The following is a 9,643-nucleotide window of genomic DNA, read 5'->3' as shown; positions in this document are numbered from 1 at the left end:
GCGCGAAAAATGTTTGTTATCTGCTTCTTGCAAAATGTTCGTTATCTACTTCCTGCATAAAGCAGAACCTGTAACTAATGTTCAACCCTCAAACCCCACACCCTTATCCTGGCCCTCAAAAGGCTTCCCAAAACCCAGGTTCGGGGCTCTCTGTTCCTGCGTGTTCAGTGAGCCCCATGCATGTGTGGTAAATAAACCCCTTGCGTGTTGCATGAGAGAACGTCTCTTGGAGTCCTCCTTTGCGTGGCAAAACTCTCAAATTCTTACAGTATAATATATGTGTCTGAGAGTATGACTTCATTAATTGAACATTTAGTATCTGATCTTGTGGATCAAAATATATTTAATTCTATCTCAGAGCAGGAGCATACAGAGAATTCTAAAATACTGTCTACTCATCTCATCTACTGGAAAGGATTGATTGACCCCCAAATATTCAAAGTAAGAAATATCAGGATGTTGTCATATGCTTCCAGGAACAATAGAAACAAAGGATCCATCTACCCATGAATATGTGAAACTTATAAAAAATTTCAAATCTTTGACACTGTATCCACTTCAACACCCAATGGATTTGAAGGGATTATTCAATTACACACAGGCCTTATGAAGATAGATTTTGTTTTATAACTGCTATCTGGTTAGTTTCACCTCAGTTTATCAAGGAAATGTGCACTGTTGAAAAATCTAATGAATTTACATCTAGATATAGTTTAGAATGAAAGTGTCTATTTCTACATCTCTGGACACCACCTAATAGGATATTTGCCACTTGAAGTTCTGGGAATGTCAGACTTTGATTACTATCATGCTGATGACGTAGAAAATTTGGCAAAATATCATGAGCATTTTATGCAATATGGAAAAGGTACATCATGTTATTATAAGTTCCAGACCAAAGGGCAACAGTGGATTCAATTTCAAACCCATTATTATATCACTCATCATCAGTGGCCAAATTATATTGTTTTGTACACACATGTAGTAAGTTATGCTTACTAATTACTAATTACTCAAAAATTAGGACTGAAAGACAATGAGAACTTAGCATTGAAGAGTCAGGAAGAGACTCTTCAAACAAAATCTAAAATCCTAAACATGGTCAGTCTTGAGAAAGCATTGGAAAGGTTTGGTCACAGCCCAATCTGTTCTGCTTCCTCCTGGAGTTCATGATATCATCTCACATAGCAGCCTCAGGCCCTTCCTCAACAACAACAGATTCTAGCAGATACTAGCACCTCTCCCAGGCAGCCTTTACCAGCTTGTGAAACGGTGGCACAAAGAAGGTCATCATTTGGTAGTCAGTCTATAAAGTCACAGTCTGTTGATCAGTCATTAACACAGCCAGTGATTTCTCAAGATACAAATTTGCCAATTCAACAAGACATGTTCCAGTTGCAGTATCAGCTCAATTATGAGCTGTACAGCATCTGAAAAACAAGTTGGAACGAAGGACCTTGATGATAGAAGCAAGTATTTTTCAGTATCAAGAACTAAGAAAAATTTAAGATCAGATTCAAATGGTCCTTGGTCCAGCTGCAGAGGTTTTTACAGTAGTCAATTCCTAGATTGAAGTTTGATTCTGTTCACCTTTCTGGAAATTCATCTAACATCCAGCAACTTGCACCTATAAATATTAAGGCCAGGTTGTTCCTATGCACCAGATTCAAAGTGGAATGAATACTAGACATATAGGCACAATTCAGCCCATGATTCAGCAGCAGACCGTATAAAGTACATCAACTCAACAGAGTCAACAAAACATACAGAGTGGGCATGATCCATAAACATCTCTTCCCAGTCAGAAGCAGAACACCTTTACTTACAGCCCCACTGTGTAAAAGTATGGTGGTTTCTCAGCCAGCAGCAGGTAGCATGGTCCAGATTCCATCTAGTGTGCCACCAAACCATACACAGAGTGCTGCAGTAACTACATTTGCTCAGGACAGACGGATAAGGTAATTGTCATATTTCATTTGTCATTTTCAGAGTTGTAAATGGATTAATTAGAAAATGTTTGACCTAAAAAAAAAAACTCAGTGGTAAAAACAAGCAATCCAATTGGAAAATGGGCAAAAGTCATGAACTTTGATTTCACTAAAGAGAATATACAGTTGATAAATAAGCGCATGAAAAGATGTTCAACATCATTAGCCATTATGGAAATGCTAATTGAAACCACAATGAGTTATCACTACATACTATCAGAACGGTTAAAATAAAAGTACAGTGACAGCACTAAATGCTGATGGGAATGGATTAGGATACAGACTCTCATAATTGCTGATGGGAATATAAAATGATACAATCACTTTGCAAGACAGTTTGGCAGTTTCTTATAAAACTAAACTTAATACTTGCATTCTTGAGCATTTATCTTAGAGAAATTAAAACTTAGTCACATAATAAAGCCTGTATATGAATGCTCATAGCAGCTATATTTGTAACAGACCCAAAGTGAAAACAATGTCCTTCAGTGGGTAGATAGCTACACAAACTGGGGTACATCTATACATCTATACTCAGCAATAAAATGGAATGAATTATTGATTAACATAACAGCTTGAATGGAGTACAAAGGAATTTGAAATAAGCCAAAAGGTTATAATACAGTATGATATATACAAAAGATTATATACTGCATGATTCCATTTATAAAATATTCCTAAGGTATTAGAATTATGCAGATGGAGAACAGATCATTGATTGCCAAGGGCAAAGAATGGGAAAGGGCAGGAGTGAGGTGGGTATGGTTATAAAACTGCAGCACAAGAAGTCCTTGTGGTGGTGAAACTGTTACTATCTTGACTGTAATGGGGGGCCTGCAACCCTACACATGATAAAATTGTATAGAAATGAATATACATAAAATAAATACAAATTTTTAAAATAAGGAAAAAAAGTAAATACAGATGAAACAGAAGAAATCTGAATAAGATCGGTGTATTATAGCACAGTTAGTGTCATGGCTATGATATTGTACTATACTTTTATAAGATGTTACCCTTAGGGAAAACTAAGTGAAGGATGCATGGAATCTATTTGTATTATTTCTCAAAACTGCATAATCTACAATTATCTCTAAATGAAAAGTTTAATTTAAAAAGTAAGATGCAAAGCTACCATAAAAAAAGTGATCCTATACCTTCTCATTCCTAATATCTGAAAATACATTGTATATCACTGTGCTATTAAATTCAAAATTTTAGGTAAATGTGAGCCAGTAAATCTGAGACATAAGGACAGATAAAAGAAGTACTAACAAAAACTTTTAAAAGAAGGACCAACTGTTGGACATCGCATTTATTTTAATTTTGTAAAGCATATCAGTTGATAATAAAAATTATCAGTTGGGGAGAGAAAAACTGCGCAATATAATATTTGGGGAGAAATCATTACTCTTTCTTAATTTAGAGGTCTTTTTTTTGTTTCAGGAATGTTATTTCATAATATTTGACAGAAATCACAATTGCCTATATCAAATTTGTTTGCATTTGCATGACAAATATCAATTCATAGATACTTTGAAATATGTCTGTTGAGACTTTTGATCTTATAATTTGGCAAGAACCCATGTTATTGTGCTCATTTTATAGAGAAAAACATTAAAGCTAAGGGACATTTAACTCATACAGAATGTAGAGGAACTAAAACTTGAACCTAGATAAATTGATTTCACCTTTGGTACTTTCTGTATTATATCACTTTTTTTTTTTTTTTTTTTTTTTTTTGTAGCCAGTGAAGCTGTCATTACAGAAAGTAGAGGGTTTTTTCCTTTATCTTTTTCTTTTTTTCAACATTCTACAAAGTTAAAGATAAACATAAAATTAGGCAGAGTCTCTGTTGAGCTAAACTATACCAGATATCATGGTTCCTGTGTCTCTGAAACCACTTTAAACTACCTATCTACAGTGGAATTCTTGGTCTTGCCTAGATTCTAAAATTTCAAAGAGAGAACTGGCATTCAGCAAGTGTCATTGTTTCATGATGCAGTTCATAATATAAGCTATATTTGTGGCTCTGCAGTTTGGTGATATTCATGATTTTCCCACCAGAAGGATTGGTCATGGTGGAATAATTACCCAGTTTCAGTGTCTCATTTCTTGTTGTTACCTCATGTATGATGTCTTAACTTCTAGGCTGGGTTTTCAAACCATCTGTATCTTCCTATAATTTGTCTTACAACTGGACCAGTTTTGACCCAATGCCTTGCTCTCATTTTGGTGTAAATAAATTTCTAATGGCAGTGATGCCCCATCAAAACTAGACTATTCTAACGGGGTAGCTATACCAAAATTTTAGAAATTAGCTTATTGAATCCCTATATTAACTTTTTATTATAATGTTCCTACATTTGTTACCTCACTTCTCAGTGCAAAGACAACTTTAGGGTATCTAGGCTCCACATGCAGAAGTGGAAGTCCCATTATATCTCTTCTCAGTTCTCCCTTTCCTCCTCCCGTTGATGTTCTGATGCACACGGATGTTCTCATTCCCAGCCCATCTTCCTCTCTGAGTGTGATCAGAGTCTTTACCAGTCACTATTCCATGCCCCTAACCTCAGGTTGAAATGTCATTATCATTTTATCTTGTCTTGTGTGACCTTCTGTTCTTTCCATCAGGATCTCCTTCCTATTCCATGTGTCGAAAATAGAGAATACCCTCAAACAGTATAGAACTCTACCCTTGCCCATTGTCTCTACTTCCACCACCCCTTCTACCCATAGCATTCTGTAATGCCTCCACCTCCTATGAGGAAGTTCTGCAACAATTTTTAGCATATGTTTTTGCGAGCAAAAAGTATGAAGTAAAAGTTAAACCCATATGCTTATATTCATATGTCATATAAATTCATCTATATAAAATGAGATTATGGTAAAGAAAGGAGTGAAGTCAAATTGTTAAAATAAAATCAGGACTGAAACACTGACCAGAGGAGAAATTGTTTTTAATATTCAGATAGAACCATTTTGTCATGGTGTTTGGCTCAGGATAGTGAGAAGATGGGTAGGAATATTCCTCCAAGATATTTGGAGGCAAGAATATTCTGACAGCTAGATAATCCAAGTTCTAGCATTTCATTTGTCACAGCCACTTTTAAATGAATTGCTAAAACTTTAATTAAGCAACTCAAGATAAAGCAGCCTCACAGACCACTTCCACTTCAATATCTTCTGAGGAAACCTTACTCTATCTTTCATATGCTTGCAAGTCAGAATAATGCCTGGACCCAGCAGCAGTCCATATAGGGGCAAATTCTTTGTCAGTAAAGAGTAACCAAGAAGGAATTTTTTACTTTTCCTCTGTACCTTTTCATTACTTTTTTGTTCTGTAGGTAAAAATTAGTGGGAAAGTAAGGAGAAGGGAAGAATGTCAGCTTTGTAGATGACCTCTACACTTGTTTTAGGATCGTCCCTATGAAAACGTTAGCACTCAATTATCTGTTGTTGGCAGAGAATTTAATAATCAATTTAAAAATCAAATATAAGACAAATTCAACTAAAAAAAAAAAGGCATTTTCTCAAGTTCCAGAAGTAGATTTTAAAAGGGCATAATACAAAGTCTAGGATTTCTGCTATCAAAAAATGTGGAAATGTGAAGCCTGATGAAGAGGGTCCCTCTCTGCAGACTCTATCTGATGAAGATGGTAGCCTATTCATTTGCTTCTTAGGTGCTCAGGTGCTTCAGGAAGAAAAGCTTCTACAGAAATGATTACCTGAGCACTGCGAACTTTGCTGACTTTGCTTAATAGAGTCGAAATGGAGGTACCAGAAAATGGTTAAGAGAAATCTGTTGCAGGGGGCAGAAGGGAATCCATAGTTTTTAGGGAGAGATGCAACTACTCCTATTTAAATGAACATAATTATGAAAAAAAGAGCACCATCAGAAGATTATTCCCACATGCTGAGATATTCCAATGCATGCTTACATAATTTCAAAATTATATTTGTTATACTCTTTGAAATCTCATCAGTTAATTTGCTCAGTTACATCCTTGCTCTTGTTGGGATGGCTTTCAACATCTTCCTGTTTGCAATCATTTTTTTTTTTCAAATACTTTTTACATTTGTTGATGTCTTTATCTGAATTTGCAGTAACATTCTCAATGGTGTCAGATATTTCGCTTCTAACAAGGTGTTCTAGTGTACTCTGCCAGAATGCGATATAACAGAAAGAGAATGGCTTTTTAAAGGGGAATTTATTAAGTTGTAAGTTTACAGTTCTAAGGCCATTAAAATATCCAAATTAAAGCAAGTCTGTGAAAATTTCCAAATTAAGGCACCAACAAGAGGTTACCTTTACTCAAAAAAAGCTGATGAAGTTCAGGGTTTAAATCTTTCAGCTGGAAAGGCACATGGTAAAGTCTGCTAACTTTCTCTCCCTGCTTCTTTTTGCATGAAGCTGCCCAAGGGCTTCTTCATCTCCAAAGGTCTCTGGTTGCTTGGACTCTCAAGCTTTTTCCAAAATGTTTCCCTCTAAAAGGCTCCACCTTTAATGGGTGAAGATGCATCTCCATGGAAACCATCTTATCAAAACCATCTAATCCCAGGGGTGTGGACCTTCCTGGCAATGTGGGACAGAAATCCTAGAATGAGCTGAGATTCAGCATCAAGGGATTGAGAAAACCTTCTTGACCAAAAGGGTCAAGAAATGAAATGAAAATAAAGTGTCAATGGCTGAGAGATTCCAGAGTCGAGAGATTATCCTGGAGGTTATTCTTAGGCATTATATAGGTATCACCTTTTTAGTTAAGATGTAATGAAGAGGGCGGGCCGCGGTGGCTCAGCGGGCAAAGTGCTTGCCTGCTATGCCGGAGGACCTCGGTTCGATTCCCGGCCCCAGCGCATGTAACAAAAACGGAGAAACAGAATACAATAAAACAAGAAAATGTTTAAAAATGTTTCCCTTTCTTCCTTCCTTCCTTCCTTCTCTCTGTCTTTCCTTTAAAAAAAAAAAAAAAAAAAAAAAAAAAAAAAGATGTAATGAAGAGGCTTAAGGGAACTGCCTGAAACTGTAGAGCTGTCTTCCAGTAGCCATGTTTCTTGAAGATTGTATAATGATATAGCTTTCACAATGTGACTGTGTGATTGTGGAAACCTTGTGTTTGATACTCCTTTTATCTACCTTATCAACAGAAGAGTAAAACATATGGATTAAAGTAAATAATAAGGGAACAAATGTTAAAATAAATTTAGTAGATTGAAATGTAGTGATCAATGAAAGGGAGGGGTAAGGAATATGGTATGTGAATTTTTTTTTGTTTTCTTTTCATTTCTTTTTCTGAATTGATGCAAATGTTCTAAGAAATGATCATGATGAATATACAACTATGTGATATATTGTGAGTTATTGATTATATAACAAGAATGGAATGATCATATTGTAAAAAATAAAAGTTACCACCCAAAATTGGGTGTGTCACAGCTCTATAGAAATAATAAAAAGCTCTCACCCAGCAATACTGAATGAGGATTTTTCTGTGATCTGTAATAGATTCAAACCAGCACACAAGGAAAACCCTGAGGTTTTTATGCATCTTAAGAATGCATAAACATTCAAAATTATAAGGGAACAACTTTAAAAAGTCAGTAAAACCTACCCAGAGATCAGAGTGGGAAAGATAATTTACTTCTCACCTATTTCTCAGGTGAATTTAAAATGGGTGCAGGCAGAATTACTGATTTATCCATTAAAACTCAAGACATTTTCCCATGTCACGTAGTCAAGTGTTTGATTCCCAACCTAATACATTAAATGAGTCTCAGCTCTCAGGAAATTTAGCCTCATTTGCAAGCTTTGGCTAAAAGGAGAACAAAATGTGGGCATGGATTTTTTTTTAGATTTCAATGCCTGTCTTTTGGTAATTCATAGGACAACCAGAGAGAAATCAATAAGGATATAGAAGATTTGCACAACATTATCAACAAACTTGACCTAAATAACATTAATGGAGCACCCTACCCAATAACAACAGAGTAGAAATTCTCTCCAAGTTTACTGGAAACATTTATCAAGCTAGATCATATCTAGGCCACACAACAAGTTGCAATGAATTTAAAAGGATTCAAATAATAACAAAGTATGTTCTCTCACTATTATGGAATTAAATTAGAAATACATAACAAGTATTTGGAGACTCAATAAACTTCTAAATAACCCATAGAGATCAATAAAGAAAAAAAAATTAGAAAGTCTTTCAGACTTAATGAAAGGAGTAAAAGATCTCAGAGGCACAAGAAAACTTTTGAGAGTGCTGGATATGTCCATTATTTTGATTGTGATGATGGTTTCAGGGGTGTATACAACATATATCAGCACTTATCAGATTGTACACTGTAAATACTTGCAGCTTATTGTATGTCAGTAATACCTCAATTAAACTGTGTATGTTTATATATATATATATATATATACATATATATATATATACATACATACATGTAATGAAATATCACATCAGACTCATTAGAATGGGATGAAAAAGGAAGCATTGCTAAGAATAAAGGACAGTGAGGATACTTCAATACTAATCGGGGTGTCATTACATGATAAATTTGACAGTGTATTCTTTTGATGTCAGCTATTTCACTCCAAGTACATACCCTAAAGAAACTCTTTTATATGATATTTGGCAGAATAGCATGGTTCATTTTATGGACATTGATTTTAAATGGAAAAAATATCTACACACTGATACTGTATGGGAAAACTTGTTCTTATGGGTGTAGCAAAATTGAATACTGAAGAAAAAATTAGCTTAGATTCATCACAGCATGGAAAAAACTTAGGGTGATAAAATAGGTTATACACAGATATAAACTAGAAAAAAGAAAAAAAAAATACTGGATGCCCTAATTGATTTGGTCCACAAGTATTCTGTGTGAGATTGATGGAGGAAGAAAGCATGAGGCATGTCATAGCCTTCTCATTCATTTGCACCATTCTACAATGACCACCAGAGAGCCCCTTTGGCAAAAAGTTACTTGGGAAAGATACTTACATCGAAGATTCTATCATGTTTGGGTCTGTACTAAAAAATCAGGATCACTACTAAAATCCCTAGCCCCTCACTCCTCACCTCTCACCCCTACTCCTGACAGCCTCAGGCTAAATAGGTTCTATGAAAGTATAAACAATATATCCTCATTATTTGTGAAGAAAATGAAACTCTATAGGTTCAGTGCAGCCAACTTAAAGCATGCCTTTCTCCACTCCCCAGATAGTTATATCATTTAGGTAGAATATCGACTGTTTCCCCTAGATACCAAAAATGGTGATAGTGTCCCATAATTGAATAATTTGAAAACTTACAAATCTCTTTGTCTACTTAACACAGTGGGTTTGTATATGGGAAGAGTGCAATAAATGGCAATTAACAGAATAAAACATGAGTATGAAATTCTTCTAGAATTTCATCTTTAATACAATATCATGTTAGTATATAATAAGAATTGGGTATTTTCATTTTTTTTTTACACTGTTTCTTTTATTCTGCAAGCTCCGTGCTGCCCTAAACTCTATTTTATATTTGGAAATTTTCATTTTCCTCCTCTTTAAGTGGATTAATATTTTAGCAGGGTATATAGTCCAGGGTAATGGTTTATGTTCTGCAAATTTTATGAAGTTTGGGAGTACTATGTTC

The 9,643-nt window shown here is 35.0% G+C and overlaps 1 pseudogene across 1 annotated transcript in view; it reads left to right on the top strand.

Moving 5' to 3' along the window:
• The first annotated feature begins 291 nt into the window (after nucleotides 1-291).
• The window catches only part of LOC143670005 (circadian locomoter output cycles protein kaput pseudogene), a 73,649-nt pseudogene continuing 64,297 nt past the window's right edge, over nucleotides 292-9,643 (top strand). Inside the window, exon 1 of the transcript XR_013169206.1 lies at nucleotides 292-1,958. The product of XR_013169206.1 is annotated as a circadian locomoter output cycles protein kaput pseudogene (transcript). The remainder of the gene's footprint in view (nucleotides 1,959-9,643) is intronic.

The sequence above is a fragment of the Tamandua tetradactyla genome, chromosome 26 (assembly GCF_023851605.1).
Source record: "Tamandua tetradactyla isolate mTamTet1 chromosome 26, mTamTet1.pri, whole genome shotgun sequence".
Lineage (NCBI taxonomy): Eukaryota > Metazoa > Chordata > Mammalia > Pilosa > Myrmecophagidae > Tamandua > Tamandua tetradactyla.
This window is presented reverse-complemented; position numbering and strand designations above follow the sequence as displayed.